The following is an 18,068-nucleotide window of genomic DNA, read 5'->3' on the forward strand; positions in this document are numbered from 1 at the left end:
CATTATAAAAAGATATATTTTATCCATATTTTTACAGTTATCAGTTTTAGCCTATCACAGACATCATCATACAGGTACAATTTGTACTAAAAGTAATAAATTCAAAATATGTCAAAAATATGAAAATCCACCACCAATATCAAAAAATAATAAAATTAAAAAGTGCCATTGAAATGTTCATCATAGTATCTTCTAACAATGATATGAAAACTACGTGTAATTTTTTGTCGGAATCAAACGTCTAGATTTAAAAATAAAGGACAAACACTTTAACTAACCATCATACATCTCCCATGGTTTTTCCTAGTCATACAAATTCTTCAGTCATTGCAAATTCCCACTCTTCATAATAAATACCGCAAGTGAAGAAGGTATTTGTCAATAAAAATAATCAAAGCTTCCGTTTTAAATTTTATAATTTCTTCTGTATTCAGTCCTTCCTCTGCCTATCAAAACTAATCGTGTTGGTCAGAAATATAAATACATAATTTAAAAAACGTTACTATCAAAAAAATTACATACATCAATCGATCGATAGATGGTGTCAAATATCAAAAATAGATTATTAAAGACAGAAAACGGATGCATCGATTACATTATCGTGAAATCTGATACGACTAGGTCAAGTGGGAATATTATACACGGATATGTCTGCAACCTTGAAGCGGTAAATCAAATGGTTGATATATCAGTCAAACGATCAAGTAGAAACTACATAGTTATTAAATTACCACAAACAAGCAAAAAACCCAACAATTCCAAACAAGAAAAATAATAGGGATTGTAGCAATGTCATTTGATAGTTTCCTAAAATTATGGCGAAAAAATCTTAAAATTGTTTACTGCAAAGTTCTGCAAAAATAATCTAGTTTTTACATCTTTCTCTGTTTCGCGTTGCAATACAAAAGTTTTTGTGTGCGTAGCTTTTAGTAGCTGACAGGAAAGGTTAAAATCAGATGACATAATTATATGCTCATAAGACACGGAATAATGAAACAGTGAAAAATGAGACCTTTGTGGGGTAGTGATTTGATTCTAGATAAAGCGTAAAGCTGCGTTGACATTTTTTTTCATAACATCTTCGTAGGCGTTGTGAGTTTAGGGGTTTGTATGTTGATTTTACAATAGATTCGATTTCTTTTGATACATTCTGCCATCATCAAACATCAAGGGAACTTCAACCTAACCTTACATACTGCAAATCGGAAAGCGGAATAGCACTCGTAAATCACGTTAGTTTCGAAACCATGAGGTGAGGCGAATTACTCTAACCTCATATTTCCCCAATTTTCCGTTGAATTATGAGTTGTCGCTCTTCAATCTCAATTAAAAATTTACAATGTTTTTTTATTATTTTGAAGACGAACCTCTTCTTTGCTAGATATTTTCAAAAAGTTATTGTAATCTATGAGTGTGTAGCTGAGCAGTCCAAACCGTTGGGTTCGCATTCAGGCATCGCGGATTCAAACCTCTGCAAGCTGACTCTCTTGTCATAACACTAGCATTAAAGGCTTTTAATTAAAGGAGCAAAGATAATTCAAACCTGACACTGAAAAGATAAATCTCTAGGGGCGCATATGCGCGACCAAGAATCGACAGTAATTTTTTGTTACTTCAAGTGAATCAATCAACAATACCAAGTATCGAATTTCTCTCTTGAAGAGTTTAGCAATTTCATCGATATGTCTGGAGTCCAGAAGTAAAAAGATCTTATGAACATTATATGACATTATTTTTCTTACAACGCGGTACAGTTCACACTTTTAACACAACTCGTTTTGTATGAGAAATATGGTCGTAAGAAATATTTCGTAAGCCGAAAAAAAAAGATACGTTCTCCTGTTAAATTATACTTAATTCTCTTCTTGAACGTTCCATTTCTACATACGATTATGTGGTCTATTTATCAGCAAGCAGTGGGCATAGACAAGTAAACTAGCATGGACTATGACGCGTCAAGGCATTACGCTGGGCGCAGCTAAAGCTCCGAGCCGCGGTGAGTCAGCCAACAAAAAGGCGGTATATCACACTAATGTGCGTAATTTTAAACAACATGGGCAGTAAACACGAAGCCAACACCACAACATATGAACATTATATAACATGATAATATATATAGTGACGTTAGATCCCTTGTAACCTATCCCTCTTTAGCCCGAACGTGGCATGTAACAGAAATATAGTTACAACGGAACACCAGGTGGCAGGACAATATATTAATGGGTGGTTATTAGATTAGGAACACGCGGGGAAAATATTTCATGGATCCAATGATCGTCGATCCGTCAAATGATTATGAGAAATTCACCAAATAATATGTTCAGTGTTGGGAATTTGCATCTTGTTTGCTCACATTTTTGTCGTTTATATTGGTTACTAACTTCACGCAGGGGACATCATTATGGATGCTTTGAAAAGAGTATTTTTGAAGATAAATTAATGAAGGGAGGAAAAGTAAACGAGGTTAAATAAATCCATAGCCGCTGTGTAACGGTAGTAAACACTGCGCTTCATAACATGTGGAAAATTGAATTGTGAATGCGTTTGGCGTGTCTTTCTGTTGTGTGCCTAAGGGAACAATGAACAATGAAATGTTAGTAAAACTAACACAACAGTCCATCTCAACAGATACTCAAATACTACAATCCTTTCATTAAGATAAGAGAATCAATTAACGGATTGCCCGCGTTTGAACAATCAAAAGGTTTTTTCGATACATCTTGAGGATCCAGAGTAAAGTTGGCTTTTAAACTCAGCAATTTTCTAGGTAGGTACTATTACTATAGTCGAGTTCGAGATTAATTTCTATGTGAACCGGTAAAATGTTATTACATCCGATCGCTTGCTAGCCGAGATCATAATACAAAGTCCACACTATTCGATCCCAAGAACAGTGAACCGCTTTATCCTAAGCATTGCACGCGGGACAATATCGTTCTTTATCTTCAACTAAATAACCGAAACTTGGAACAAAAAATCTAGGAGGGTTGCTGTATTTGTTAAGAGATCGTGCATTTAACTTGCATTGGTTCGCCACGTTCAAATCTGTACCGATACGGTGTGTAATATTTATGATTAAAAAAATTATTTGGGTACAAAAGATTTGAGTTCTTCAAGAAGTTAAGTTAGTCAAGCATCATAAATTATATAACTATATGTTGGTAATTTATTTTATACTAGTTGTTCTGGACAGTGATTACTGGTAAAATTTAGCGTAAAAATTGTAAATGATTTGTGGAAACCGGTGATATTTTGTTCACCTTTTTTTTTAAAAACCAAGTAAAAAAAACTTCCACATTTCGTCACCGGTCACCCAGTTTAGTAACCAACCGACCCCCCCACCCCGATCCTAACTGTCCAATACCTATAGTTTTTTTCATGTTGTAGGGTGAAAAAAATATCAAAAATTAGGTTAACAATTTTTACTCCAAATAATGTCAGGAATCGCTGGTTAAAATAAATCAAGACGTCCCTCAACACCCTGTGTAGGTAAACAAGTATCATAAAATAAGGCCATTATCTCAGATGACAGAGAGCAAAAGAGAAGCACCTGAAGGAAGAAGGATGGGAATAAGAGAAACACAAATATATTCTATGGTACCTACACAACATAAGGGTCAAGAACTTATGGAGGTTTGTCATTTGCGAATGCATATTCAATCAAATGTAATTTCAAAGAACTAGACCAGGAATGAGGTGTAAAGAAAAACTTGAAGAAAATTTTGTAACCTTGAACTATATACTAATAAAAATAATACCGATCACCGATATCAAAACAAGGTCATAGAAATAACAAGAAAGGGAAGTTGTCAAAAGATGACACATTCAATTCTTAACGGAACCTACCTAACTGTAAATTTTAACAAATACTTATCTTTTAGTGATTACATAGATGTCATAGATGACACATGGTTACAATATTACAGATAAATATCAAAGAGGTAATAAAGAGCACTATAATGTAAATAGTTAGTTAATTATTTGCTTTAAGAATATTTTATATTTATTAATTACTTTATTAACGCCCTTTTGAGGGGCTTTTACAATAAACAGTAAAAATTATAAATCGATACAGTGCATATTTCTTATACGTATTTATTATAACTATACCGTCTACATGATTCATGCCATCGCACACCTACTTTCAAGAGTATGTCACAGAACCGGATTGTTGGTAAAAATAGATCCACAGCAAATGAAAATATCGATGAAAAATAATAATAGAATATATGCACATACCAACACGTGGGCTTGTCCAATCAAATGGGTAAGATAAAAATATAAGATGATAAAATACGATATTAAGCAGACATGTATTACAATCTTCCCAGTTAAAACTATTTAGTAGCACTGAGCAGTAACTTCTGGCATAATTAATTTTGCATAACTTTTCTAGATAGCCTGAAAATAAATCGTGGAGGGACGTTTCAAATAATATATATGACATGTATACCACGAAGTCCCAACTAATTCATTTCACTTGGAGTCAGTGCGACTATATGGTATCCCCGGTAACCGGATAAATCATCACAATGATAATTCATCACATCTTTAAAAAGCTATATAAAGTCATGGAAAGTGATGAAACAGAAACATTATTAACTGGGTTATGTAGGTTAGGTTAGGTAAAAATATTTTTTTTTCATCGTTTCTAATGACTTTATATCACTTTTTAAAAGTGTGTTGAATTGTCACTGTGTTGAGTTATCATGGAACCGGTATCCCCAATTGGGTTGTAAGGCTAAAGTTTGTGGGCAAGGGAAATAAATGGAAAAGAGGAATGCGGAAAAGTACCTGGCTATTCATACTATCACTAAATGCGGCTACAGCCGTTTCAAGCAAAACTTTGATTCTGAGTGGTGGTCATCACCAGGGCGATGCTGAAAGTATCTACTACTTTTGTACTTGCCACAAATATACCATGAATTTCTTTAATTTAATTAATTGTGAAACAATACAAAATACAATACTTGCGCACGCCGGTATGAACGAATGGGATAAATATTCATATTTCTAAAAATACTGTTCACACTTGGATGCATGTCATGTTTATATTATATTTGGGAGTTCAGCAGTGGACGCGGACATGGAACATACGTCGCGACGCCACATGTGTCGTGTGGAAAGGCTCTTAGATTTGCTATTCTAAAAAAAATCTCAATGATATTGTCTCGTAACAAAAACGTGCAGCTGAAGTGATGAGCGAATACATTCATAATTCAGCTGGTCGGGAGGTGCAGAAGGCGTACAAGCCCATTTTACAAGTACCGATTAGTGGTTACCACGGGCACTGGCGATATAATGACATAATGCTTATTCATTCTTCTTGTGTCTTTCTTTAAATTTAGTGCTATTATTACATCTATTCAAATTATGTATCTACCTAAAGCTACCCATCACAAGAAATTCGGATGAAATCTTTAGGAGAATCTGTGTTCTGGGCATCAGGCAACTATATGGCAAAAACAAACTAGCATATTTCTTCAAACACAGAACTACTTTCGACAAACTCCAAAATGCTCGCGATACTAGAACCAAAGATCATAACGTTTTAAAACAACTAAAATAAGTTTTAAATACTCTGCAACAAAACTATACGATGTTCTTGCACTTGCGATTAGACAGAACTCAACTTAAATCAGACACGAAATCTTGGTTAATAAACCAAGAGAGAGCTAATATCAAAGATTTTATTAAAACCAATTTATAACAATGGCACGATACTTTGTTGTTATTTGTACTTTTGTTATAAACTTAGTCTTCTCTCCACACAGGAATCCCTAGTGAGACAAATACAACACATCAACCATGTAATTAAATTAAATTATTAAAGATGAATAAATATTAAAAAAGGCTTGTACAAGAACTTTTAATTTTAAATATATAATTCCTATTCTCGGAAGAAAATATAATTAGAGTGTATTATATTTTATACTGCATTTCAAAAACTCTAACATAACCGTATTTAAGTTTAAATTACAATAATCCTAAATTTTATTTAGTTAAGTAAATAATAACTAACCATCATGCAGTTTCGCCGGAAACTTAGACAGATTGTACAAAAAGATGGTAGGCATAAAACTATGATTGAAAGACACGGAGAAATGAGTATGTTAATTTATTAAGAATCTCTTCAAATTAATCGTAATCCGGTTGAAAGCGGGATTGCAGGCCCTTAACGAATGAATTGATAGGTTTCCTGATTAACTTTGAGTAAAATACGAATGTATTATAATGATGTCGATAAAATACTAATATTTACGTATTTCGTCATTATGTAGTTTCAAGGGAAATGCAGAGGTGCATTATGAGGTTTAATATGAGGAATTTACTGAAAGTTTATCAGGAAAGAGCCTGTAATCCCGTTTTTATCCGCATTGCCAACAATTTAAAGAGATTCTAGCAAAACTATTTTTTCTGCACGATCCATTGAAATTCATGCACAGATATTCTTATGTTATTCTTGACATGGCCCGACCCATGTATTTGATTCGCTTGATCGTGCCATGACTCCCCCAGGCATATCCGACTCCTATACCATTCCCCAGCGCTTCTTTCATGGTTCATACTCTCTACAGATGTCCTAAAACTCTGGGAAGTGCTACAAAAATACTACATTTAACCATCAAAACTTCGCTTTCAATCAGCTAAATTAACTCAGTAACTGTTTTTTAAATCATACGAATCAAAAAACAAAAAAATTTGACGTGACAACCAATCCACTCCCACAAATTAGTTCCACCTTTACAGGTTCAAATTATAAAATAATATTTATTTAAATAAACCTGTTCCTAAAATATGCAAATTATACTTTTCGATTGAGTTCTGTTAAATGCTGTACCCAACTAGGTATATAATTCATGTTGTTTTTACTTATTTATTTTACTGTTTAACACTTACAAGTATTAATAAAAATGGTGAATACAAAAAAAACAAAGAGTAATATTCGTTTATCACAAAATCAATTTATAACATAAGTGCAACTAGAATGTAAAAACAAGATTTGTAAATGTTAATTAACCTTGAAGTGAGTGTCTGCTACGAATGCATTTAAGTGGATGCCAGTGCATCGTGGATACAAACACACAATTATAATTATAAATGTACGTATTGCTGATTGCTATTGCAATACTGAAACATGTTCTAATTTGTTCCATAATAAACACATACGTTAGTAATGGCACATTTATTTATTTATACTAGGTTTTTTACAGACGTGGTAACAAAACAGTTACAAACACTCAGTTAATACACAAAATAGGTAAAACAATTACAAAAATATACTCAGACATAGGATACATTCATTTTGATACATCTAAATAAAGATTAAAATACAAAACAAATAAAAATTATTGAACTACATCAGAACTATAGCAACAGCAGAACATTTTTTTTGAATCCGTATAAATTATGGACAAAAGTGTCTACTTCAGCACATTCTGTTATCATTTACTTCAATATTGCTAAGACGATATTGAAGATGGCCGTGAATTATTTTCTGTAAATATATTATATCAGTTAGTTGCCATCTAATTTTAAGTATTAATCTTGAAGTATTCAAGACATATATATGTCTTATGATCTATGATGGTTAGGTAGACCACATTTTAAAGATATTAAATTATAATTTATGTTTCAAAGTTATTATGACCGTGTACGATATCACAAACGAAGAAAACACATTTAAACATTTATTTAAATGTCAAGCTTCTGTTGAAAACATAAAATGGATGCATTTAACAAGGGCAATGGGGTCAGTATTTGGCAGATTTGACATAAATATAATATACATTATTGTATTCCAATGAACATCTGTTGGAAGCGAAATTCAAGATAACATACATAAAATTATGTACGTAGACAGAGCCCTTATGTTTTGTTGAGGAAACTGATTGTTTGATAACGATTTATTCACTTTATTAACAGTGTATAATATAGATTAAAAAAATTGACAACATTTATTAGGTGTGGTCTTTGATTGTCAAGTAAACATAATGCCTTGTAATTTATAGACAGGAAGTTAAATTAAGTTGAGGTAACTTAAAGACACTTTTTCTATTCTATTTAATTTTAAAAAATAAAGAAAATAAACGGTTAATCAATTTCATTGGCCTGAAATCTAATTCTTAAAAAAATTGGCGACAAAATTTTCCTTTCAATTCTGTATGAAACACGCTTCTTGGGATTATGTATTCAGTGGTAATAATATATATAAATGAGTAAAAGGTATAACGGCTGTAAAAATGGTATTAATAAAGCCGCTTTAAAAATCAAGGCTATGGACTAAACACTCTAAACAACCTCATTAAATTGCTCGGTTCATTTTTTTATCAAACGCAGATCAGAAGATGGCCGTGTTTTGTGTGAAGCCATTTTGTGATAAATCAGTTTTTTCTCTGCAGTTTTGCCGCATTATTGTTATTAAACTCAGTTTTGTCGCGTCACCCGAATTTAGCAAATAAATATTAATCTTTAGGTATTCGTACAGTCATGGGTGATGTGCGGTTCATATTTCCTACACAATTATATCTCGGTTGACTAAGTTTCTGACGAAGAAGCCTTATTATAACGACGATACATTCTACATATCTATGTATATCTATAAAAAAACCAAACCATTTAAAGAAAATAATTGGAAATGCTTTGACCAAAATTGGCCACAACAATCAGCGGAAGATAATAATATTGTGGCCTGATAAAAAAACACACGGCTTATCTTTGACCATAGATCGTAAAGGTAAATCATTTTTTTTTTTTTAAAAAGAAAGACAAACATTCCCAGGTTACGAATAACCCAACAATGTTTGAAAATCTCCTACTACCACCACAGAAAGCCGAAAGTGAAAGGTATGATTTGAAAGGTACCCTTACCTTAATTATTATACTGATAATTTTGTTTTGTTTTGTCTCGGCGAGGTGGGTTCATTATAAAAACAAACATTAAATACGTCATTATTTATTTACAAACTCTTAATTTTTAAGTTCACTCAGTGCACATAACCTCAAAAATAGTACAGTGGTTGCAAAAAATGTAACAATCCCCTCCCCTGCCTTCCCAGAATGTTTTCCATCGGTCACGAAAAATACAAACATTGCGTTTTCGAACAAAAATGGGAACGCCCCCTTTTCGAACGTTTGAGAAAAAGTTTGTGGTAATGTTTTGTGGAAATGGTAACCTAACCTAACCCAACCTAATAAGAAAAACTTTTGGTTTAAACTATCGGTGTGCATAAATTCATTCAATCGCGTCCTGTTTAAAATGATTTGCTCGTAAAAAATTAAATAACAAAGTTAGGCATCGTCGTAAGAGTGAATTCATTCATGACGGGAGCGGGAGAGTAATAATGTAATAATTCCAAGAACGCGCGCCGTCACATCCACGCGGATATGAGTCGGAAGGTAAAGTCGAAGTCTCGCCATTCTACGGTATTTATAGCAGCTAGGTGAGATCCCAGCTATTTTGCGGCGATTCATCAGACAAACATAATTTAATTTATCTCTTCTTAGTACAAATAGTAATAGATGAACTTCAAATCTAGAAGATAAGCGAAGCGTATGGTAAATAATAAAATAACCTTTGATAATTATCAACTTAACTTATCGGAATAATAAAATATATTTATGGACGGTTAACATTCCAAGCGTTAAATTGTGTAGTCTATTTGACAGTAAAAAGTATTGATAGGATCTTTTGATTGTAGATTCAAAAATAGACAAGGTCGATTAAGGATAGATTGATAAAGTTACTCGGAGAAAATTTACTGATTTAAAATACTGCTAATTTATAAAAATCGCTTAAAATTATTCGTAATAGCGGGACTGCAGGCACAAAAGGTTAATGCATTAATAAGTTTCAGGTTAAACTCTTAGTAAAAAGGGAATGTATTAACGCGACGTCGGAACACGTGTTCATAAAACCATAATATTTTCGCATGTCGTTTATATATTTACAGGGCAAACGCAGATGCATGAACACGTGTTACGATATATTCGGAGAGTACTAAAAATGTATTAGGAAACGGCCTTCTGGCCCGTTTTGGACCGGATTTTTATAAATAAAATCGATTCTCTTTTTCTCCGTGTCATTTTTTAAGAATGTCTTCAAATGATTGGTAATCTTGTTAAAAACGAGATTGCAGGGCTTAACGAATGAATTAACAGGTTTGCTGATAAACTTTTAGTAAATTGCGAATATATTATCATGATATATTATCAAGGCAAGTGCACGTGCATTACGAATAATTTTTTGAGATTATTAATAAATTGGCAATACTCATTTTTCTCCGTGTAACACAGGCTTATACAGGGTGTCCGGAAACTCGTAGTACAAGCGGGAAACTGGTGAATCTACATCACATTTGGAGTCGATTTTGTAGTATATTTTTTTTTATTTGAGCTTTCGTTATAGAGTAAATCGAGTTTGAAGTTGATTTTTTTTTTTTTTTTTTTTAATCAAATTCTTATAAATTATTACTGAAGATCAAAGTACCCAACTAATTAAAACTATTTGAAAGTAAAACAAATGAAGAAACTCGGATTTGAAGCATTATTTTGAAATCACCCTTCATTTAAACCGGTGTAATCATAAAATATTTCTGCTCTGCAGGGTTAAAACATCTGTTATTCAACCCTAAACACCAGAAAAAACTTTAACCCTAAAATAGCCGAAAAATATTTTTTTTTGTTTTTTTTTTTTTGAAAATGCTCAAATCAAAAAACTTTATGTTTTTTTGGGTTCCCCATGTGGTGTAGATTCTCCAGTTTCCCGCTTGTACTACGAGTTTCGGACACCGTGTATAGACGTAACGGATTGATTTTTAATACTTTTATTGATACAATAATGGCATTAAAATATTATGGATATATTTTTAAACTAATATTTTTAATACAAATATAGTCAAAATATACGCCAGACAGGATGAAGCAAACATCGCATCTGTATTATGTATGTCAGTAACGTAGAAACCGTTTAGGCTTCTTGGGAAGTTAAAATATTACCTACACATAAATTCAAAATTAATGTTTTCTATAGACTGTGTTTTTACTTGTCATTGTATGGAAAATGTATTTCTATGGACCCGTTGGTTATCTCTGTCACTTCAGCATATACTGTTTTATCTCCCAACCTGCAGAAATAACTTGCCAATGGTCATACCGGGCTGCCGATGGCGGGGAGTGCAATCCCTTTCCTTCCAATTGCTTTAGAAAGGAATCAATTCGGTTTTCCCGGCATGACTATTGGCAAGTTAGTCCTGCAGGTTGGGAGGCGGGTTTGGGAACCGCCACCCCGGGTGCCATTTATAGGATAACCTACACCCCTATCACAGGTCATCCTAAGCGGTTTGCTACATTTGGTGAATTAACAGGGGTGTCCGGGTTCATCGGGTGAGGTGCCTTGTGCTGCAGCAGGAGGGGTATATTCATATATCCGTCACTCCTGGACACACTGAACCCTAGATTCTTACCCAAACCTCATACCTTTTACCTTCCTTCTTTTACCTTTTACCTTCCCAGACTTCTGATCCTTCGTTTAAAATAAGACCTTCCACACAGATGACATAGACTTTGTGGCAAATTATTTTCCACAATGCCTTCTGTGTGTGGTTAATATAAAAAAAAACAGTGAGGCTGATTTTAAACGGCAACATTGCTAGTTACATTTATAAGCATTTAAAGTTTTTTTTTTAATATTTGTACTTCTGTTTCATATTAATTATTTTTATGCTTTATAATATATAATATTTATAAACGCGTTAAAATCTGCATTTTATAACATTTTGAAAATGAGAATAAGAATAAAATTAAAGAAAATTAATTGAATTGAAATATTCAGACGGGAGGGTGTCCCCAGAAAGAATCACAATAATCTACATATACCGAGAAAACAATTGTGTTTATGGCTTTACACCCCCTCTGCCTGTCTGTGCGGAGTACCCTATGTTCTTTTTTTTTATTTTTTTATAGTGAATACCTCACAAGAGTCCCAACTGCTCCCGTCTGGAGCCAGTGAGACTATGGCATCCCCAATTGGGGGATGTTGTGAGGCTGAAGGTAAGTGGGGAAGGGAAAGAGGAAGGTGGGGAAGTACCTGGCTATTCAGATCTAGTCACTAAACACGGCTAAAGCCATTTGGAGCAACGTTTCAATTCTGAATGGTGGTCTTACACCAGGGCGATACTGGTAGTATCTTCCACTCTGGAACGTGCCGCAAATATACTATATATTATTTTAATTAATTAATTGTGAAATAACACAAATTAATCAAATAAAATTTATTTGCGCACGCCGGGTTCGAACCCGCGACCTTCGGAATGGCAGTCCAATGCGTTACCACTGGACTATGCCGGCCGTCAATCCATTCTGGCGCAGGTTAACAATGTGAAATTTAAAGTACGGTGTTACAAATACACTGTTGATTGAGGCGTGCTTCGAACAGAAGATTGAAAAGTTAAAAAAAAATAGTGAGGAAAAGATTAAAAGTGCAGGAACCTGGTAGTTGCTTTGGAGTTCTTTTTTTCGCTAAAACGAAAGTGAAATAACGAAGAAATTCTTAATTAAAGTTAATATTGACGTATCGAAGAAATTGTTGACTGTATGCTTAATGTAATTTCCTAAACATTTTTGTTTCTACTTTTGTTATTAATTATGTATGTATGAAACCCAATTGGAATAAAAAACATATTATCGACTGTTCGTAATAATAGTTGTCACAGAATTTAATAATAATCATTTGAATTTAGAATTTATTACAGTAATAAGAAAGACAACATCGGCTATACGTAAGAATAGTTGTCACGGAGATTAATCATAATCATTTGAATATGTTACAGGAATATGAAAGATACAGTTCGTAAGAATAGTTGTCACGGAGTTTAATAATAATCATTTGAATTTAGAAATTTATTACAGTAATAAGAAAGACAACATCGGCTATTCCTAAGAATAGTTGTCACGGAGATTAAAAATAATCACTTGAATTTATTACAGGAATATGAAAGATACAGTTCGTAAGAATAGTTGTCACCGAGTTTAATAATAGTTTTTAATTATTGTAGGAATATTAAAGACAACATATACTATTCGAAAGAATAGTTAGTTGTCGTGCAGTTTAATAATAATCATTTGAATTTATTATTGGAATATAAAAGACAATATCGACTATTCGTAAGAATAATTTTCACGGAGTTCAATAATAATCATTTGAATTTATTATAGTAATAAGAAAGGCTACATCGACTATTAGTAGGAATAGTCGTCACGAAGTTTAATAATTATTATTTGAGTAAATACAAAATTAGTATAAAGTTCAATGTTCTCGTATCCTTATCTCTTTTAAATGCAATATACAAAATACATATACCTACATCAGAACAAAAAAAGGTTTGTACAGTTCAAATACCTCATTTTTATAATAATATTGTGATAAATGTGTAAACTTGATGCCGAGTTATATTGATAATATTTATCTCTGTAATCAATAAAGCGTAAATATTGTGTGTTTAATGGAGGAAGATCGGAATCAATATTGACGATGACAGTAAATATGTTAGGTATCAATTATGAAAGGGGTTTAACGAATTGTTCAAGTCCGACTGCACTAACTATAATAATTATATGATCTTGTTCTGGTATTAATAGAGACTTTTAACTTATAACAGATAATCGATTCCAAAATATTTGAAAAAATAGTTTCTGACAATTGTATTTTGTAGTAAAATCAATATAATGCAGGTGAAAGATGAAATGCAATTCGGGATAAGGGGGACTAGCCCATTCTTTGCATCTCTTGCTAATCAATAATGCACTTGGTCACATGGACTTTTATACTTCAAAAATACGAAAATGTTTTAAAAAATAATGAAGAGTAACACAGTTTTCATCGTCGAGATTTAATACTATTAATTTTAAGTTGAAAAAAAAATTAAAATGTACCTTTTAATGATATGTTTTAATTAAATATTCAAAGTTACGTATTATTCTAGTTAGAATTATTGTAAACAATCACGTACGAGTCATCGTGAGCAACAGATTCTCGTCTGCAGTCAAATCTTCAAACAAAACAATAAAAATAGGTTTTCGACTCGATGTAAACAAAACAAGTTCTGACTGAAAATGCACAAGTTGAGATGTTTACTCACGTTTGCCGGCTGTGTTTGGTTCACTGGCACTTTTGAAATATGAAACAAAATAAAAACATTCACCGATAGACAATATCCATAATTACGATAAATAAATAAAAACACGCGTTGCAAGTAAGGACAACCGTACGCCTCGCGACGCAGAAAGAACTCCCGAATGCGACGGGTTGAGAGAACATTCAGTCGCTGCACTCAAAAATTGATTTTCTGAATTTTCTGCAGCCGGTGGCTCCACGCGTGTTACGGCCGCTGGGTGAACTTTTCTTTCAACTCTTGGTTTGCGTCCTGGATGACGCCACATGCCGAACGATTGCTCGAAACTAGTTTGCAAGAATTTCAATAGATGCCGCAAAAAATATTTTTATGCGATAAAACACCATTGATGTATTTAGCACGCATTTGCTCGGGGAAGCATTCACATTTTTTACTGGGTATTACGATGGGAACAATAATATGTACACAAGATTACAAAAATATAGTCAGACATTACATTGCATACATCTAAATAAAGATTAAAAAAACAGATAAAATAAAAAATATATACCTAAAAATTGATTAAAAATAAAATCTCACTCAAATGACAAATAGCGAGTACAGAGGAGCAAGAGACAAAGTCTTCACAAATAGAGACACATAGAAACAAAAATCTGCAAAAACTGTTGTTAAAAATGTCATTAACTATACATTATATTATAAAATAACATTTTAAAATTATACATTATTTTAAAATATTTTGGCGAGAAACGTGAATGAGAATAATTTATTGTGAACATTTATTTCAATGTTGCGAATATTGCCAAAACATAATGTGGCATCAAGATGGCAGTAAATTATTTTGTGTAAACACATTAGATGAGTGAATTGTATTCTTATTTGAAGTGTATTAATCTTGAAATATTCAAGATGTATTTCGTATGATGTAAAATGGTCACGTGTACCAGAAAGAAATAATTACACATATAATTTCGAAATGACAAAAGATTAGAAATGATAAATTTGTGTACTTTCGACGGCGATTGCGAGCGGCCTAGATTGGAGAATCGATACCCTGTGAGGAACAAACCTATGTAGTCGAGTGCAGAGGGGGCTCTACGTGTGAAAAAATATTATTGTATATCTGAGTTTCAAAAACCTTAGCAAGAGGTGATAATATTAGTAATTGGTCTATAATTTTTTTATTCGACTTAAATCTATGTATTAGAATATTTATGTCTTTAGTGGTTAAGAATACATTACGTGATACACTGGGTATCAGATAATAATAATTGATGAATTATAATAATATTACTTTATTTACTATTTCGAACTTAAAACTTAAAAAGAAACATAAGTAGATTATTAAATTATTTCAGAAAAATGTCCAACACCAATCGTATTTAGAAAAATATCATAAACAATAAAAGGTGTGGTTATTGGAACGCTTTGTGAACCGTTCAAAAAATAAGTACGGGGTGCGTACGAAAGTTTATTTTAGTTCTCAGTTATTTCAAAAGATGTCGTGTACACAATCCTTTACATTTGCAATAATACCAATTTTTAGGATGTGTGCCAGTCTGTATCTCTAGAACTCATAATTTGAATTTAAGTGATAATTGAATAATATAATGTGGATTCCAATTGTATTTCGTATGATGTAAAATGGTCACGTGTACCAGAAAGAAATAATTACACATATAATTTCGAAATGACAAAAGATTAGAAATGATAAATTTGTGTACTTTCGACGGCGATTGCGAGCGGCCTAGATTGGAGAATCGATACCCTGTGAGGAACAAACCTATGTAGTCGAGTGCAGAGGGGGCTCTACGTGTGAAAAAATATTATTGTATATCTGAGTTTCAAAAACCTTAGCAAGAGGTGATAATATTAGTAATTGGTCTATAATTTTTTTATTCGACTTAAATCTATGTATTAGAATATTTATGTCTTTAGTGGTTAAGAATACATTACGTGATACACTGGGTATCAGATAATAATAATTGATGAATTATAATAATATTACTTTATTTACTATTTCGAACTTAAAACTTAAAAAGAAACATAAGTAGATTATTAAATTATTTCAGAAAAATGTCCAACACCAATCGTATTTAGAAAAATATCATAAACAATAAAAGGTGTGGTTATTGGAACGCTTTGTGAACCGTTCAAAAAATAAGTACGGGGTGCGTACGAAAGTTTATTTTAGTTCTCAGTTATTTCAAAAGATGTCGTGTACACAATCCTTTACATTTGCAATAATACCAATTTTTAGGATGTGTGCCAGTCTGTATCTCTAGAACTCATAATTTGAATTTAAGTGATAATTGAATAATATCATTTAATATTAATTTGAGATAATAACAATTGTTCTATTTCATGGAATCAATGAAATGGAACCGTCATAACAAGTTTTTTTATAAATTGACAATAGATTTACGAAGAAAAATTCAAGTGGGAATGCGCTATGAATATATTTAGTACGTTTTATCACTTGAAGTGAGTACGTATAATAATAGTGTAACCGATTTTCAAGAGTGTTTAAATATTATTCACATACATACTGCATCATATTTTTCACTACCGAACTATGGACAAGGTACACAAAAGGCGTCATGAACATATCCATAGTACAGTATAACCACGCAAAACCCACGTACTCCTTGTTTCACAAATATCCAAAAAATAATATGCCCTCATAATAGCATCAACAATACAAAAAAATTGTTCAATGCACCACTTGGCAAACAAATCATTTCAAAAGTTTGTCATGCAAGATGTCTGCCAGGTAATTTCCCCTCACCCTAGATTCGGCTTCATTGCCATTCAAACCAAATCGCACTAAGTCCATGGCTTTTTAGGTTTTTGTTAAAGTTAACTACCGTCCCTTCTGATAGAGGACACTAAAATTATTATCGGTATAGTTTAGAACTCTACGACTACAATGTATGTAGGTCAATTAGAGATAACTATTAGATCGGTGAACAGTAGACCTCGCATCCCAAACAGTGTGTTTCTAATACTCTCTTATTTAATTAACAATACCAACATTTCCTTTGAAATTATAAGAGTTCAAAGTAGAGACTTAAATACCTAAGTACAATTTTAAACATTGTGTACTATATGTAACATCTTTAAAAAATAAATCAAATAAGGATTTATGGAATTTGTCCAAGGAAAGTCGCTTTTTGAATGACAATTCTGTTTTCAAACATTTTTTTCAGACAGGTTGGTACTTACTTTAAAATTTAAAAACAAATTCCAATCTGAAAGTCCACATAGACACGTTGATTTGGAATTACTCTTGATTCGAAATTTAAATTTGATTTACACATTGATGACATTAAGTCCAGATCACTTAAAATGATGGGATTTATTTACAGAATAACTAAACCTTTCAAAGATACTCAATCAATTCTAACCCTTTACTATGCCCAAATTAGAAGTAAACTTGAATATGAAAGCACTATTTGGAATCCACATTATTGCAAGTATGAAAACATTATAAAATCGGTTCAAAAAATGTTTAGACTATATCTGTCAAATGTGGACTACATGACCATCTTAGATCATACGAGGCACGTCGTGAATACTTTAAGATTTACACTTAAAATAAGAAGGCAATTGACTGACCTAATATGTTTGCATAAAATTATCCACGGCCATCTTGATACCTCATTATGTCTTTGCAATATTAAAATAAATGTCCCCAATTCCTATTGTTTAAGACACCATAGCATTTTTCACCTGAATATTTTCAAAAATAATCTATTTTAGCCCTCTGACCCAAATGTGTCGACTGTATAATAAGATTGAGTGTGCAGAAGTAGATATTATTGTCGATAATATATATGGATTCAGAAAAAAAATTCTGCAATTGTTAAATAATATGTTGCACTGATTATATTATGTTTTACTTGCGTCTCTTACTTTTCTGAAATATTTGTGTTT

General features: G+C 32.3%; 1 protein-coding gene across 1 annotated transcript in view; it reads right to left on the reverse strand.

The window, feature by feature from the left end:
- The window catches only part of LOC149412267 (uncharacterized), a 284,347-nt gene extending 270,067 nt beyond the window's left edge, over positions 1 to 14,280 (reverse strand). Inside the window, exon 1 of the mRNA XM_089645793.1 lies at positions 14,139 to 14,280. The gene's annotated coding sequence lies outside the window, so the exon portion shown is untranslated. The remainder of the gene's footprint in view (positions 1 to 14,138) is intronic.
- Between the last annotated feature and the right edge of the window lie 3,788 nt (positions 14,281 to 18,068).

Source organism: Hesperophylax consimilis, chromosome 23, assembly GCF_061612785.1.
Source record: "Hesperophylax consimilis isolate HC1 chromosome 23, BYU_Hcon_1.0, whole genome shotgun sequence".
NCBI lineage: Eukaryota > Metazoa > Arthropoda > Insecta > Trichoptera > Limnephilidae > Hesperophylax > Hesperophylax consimilis.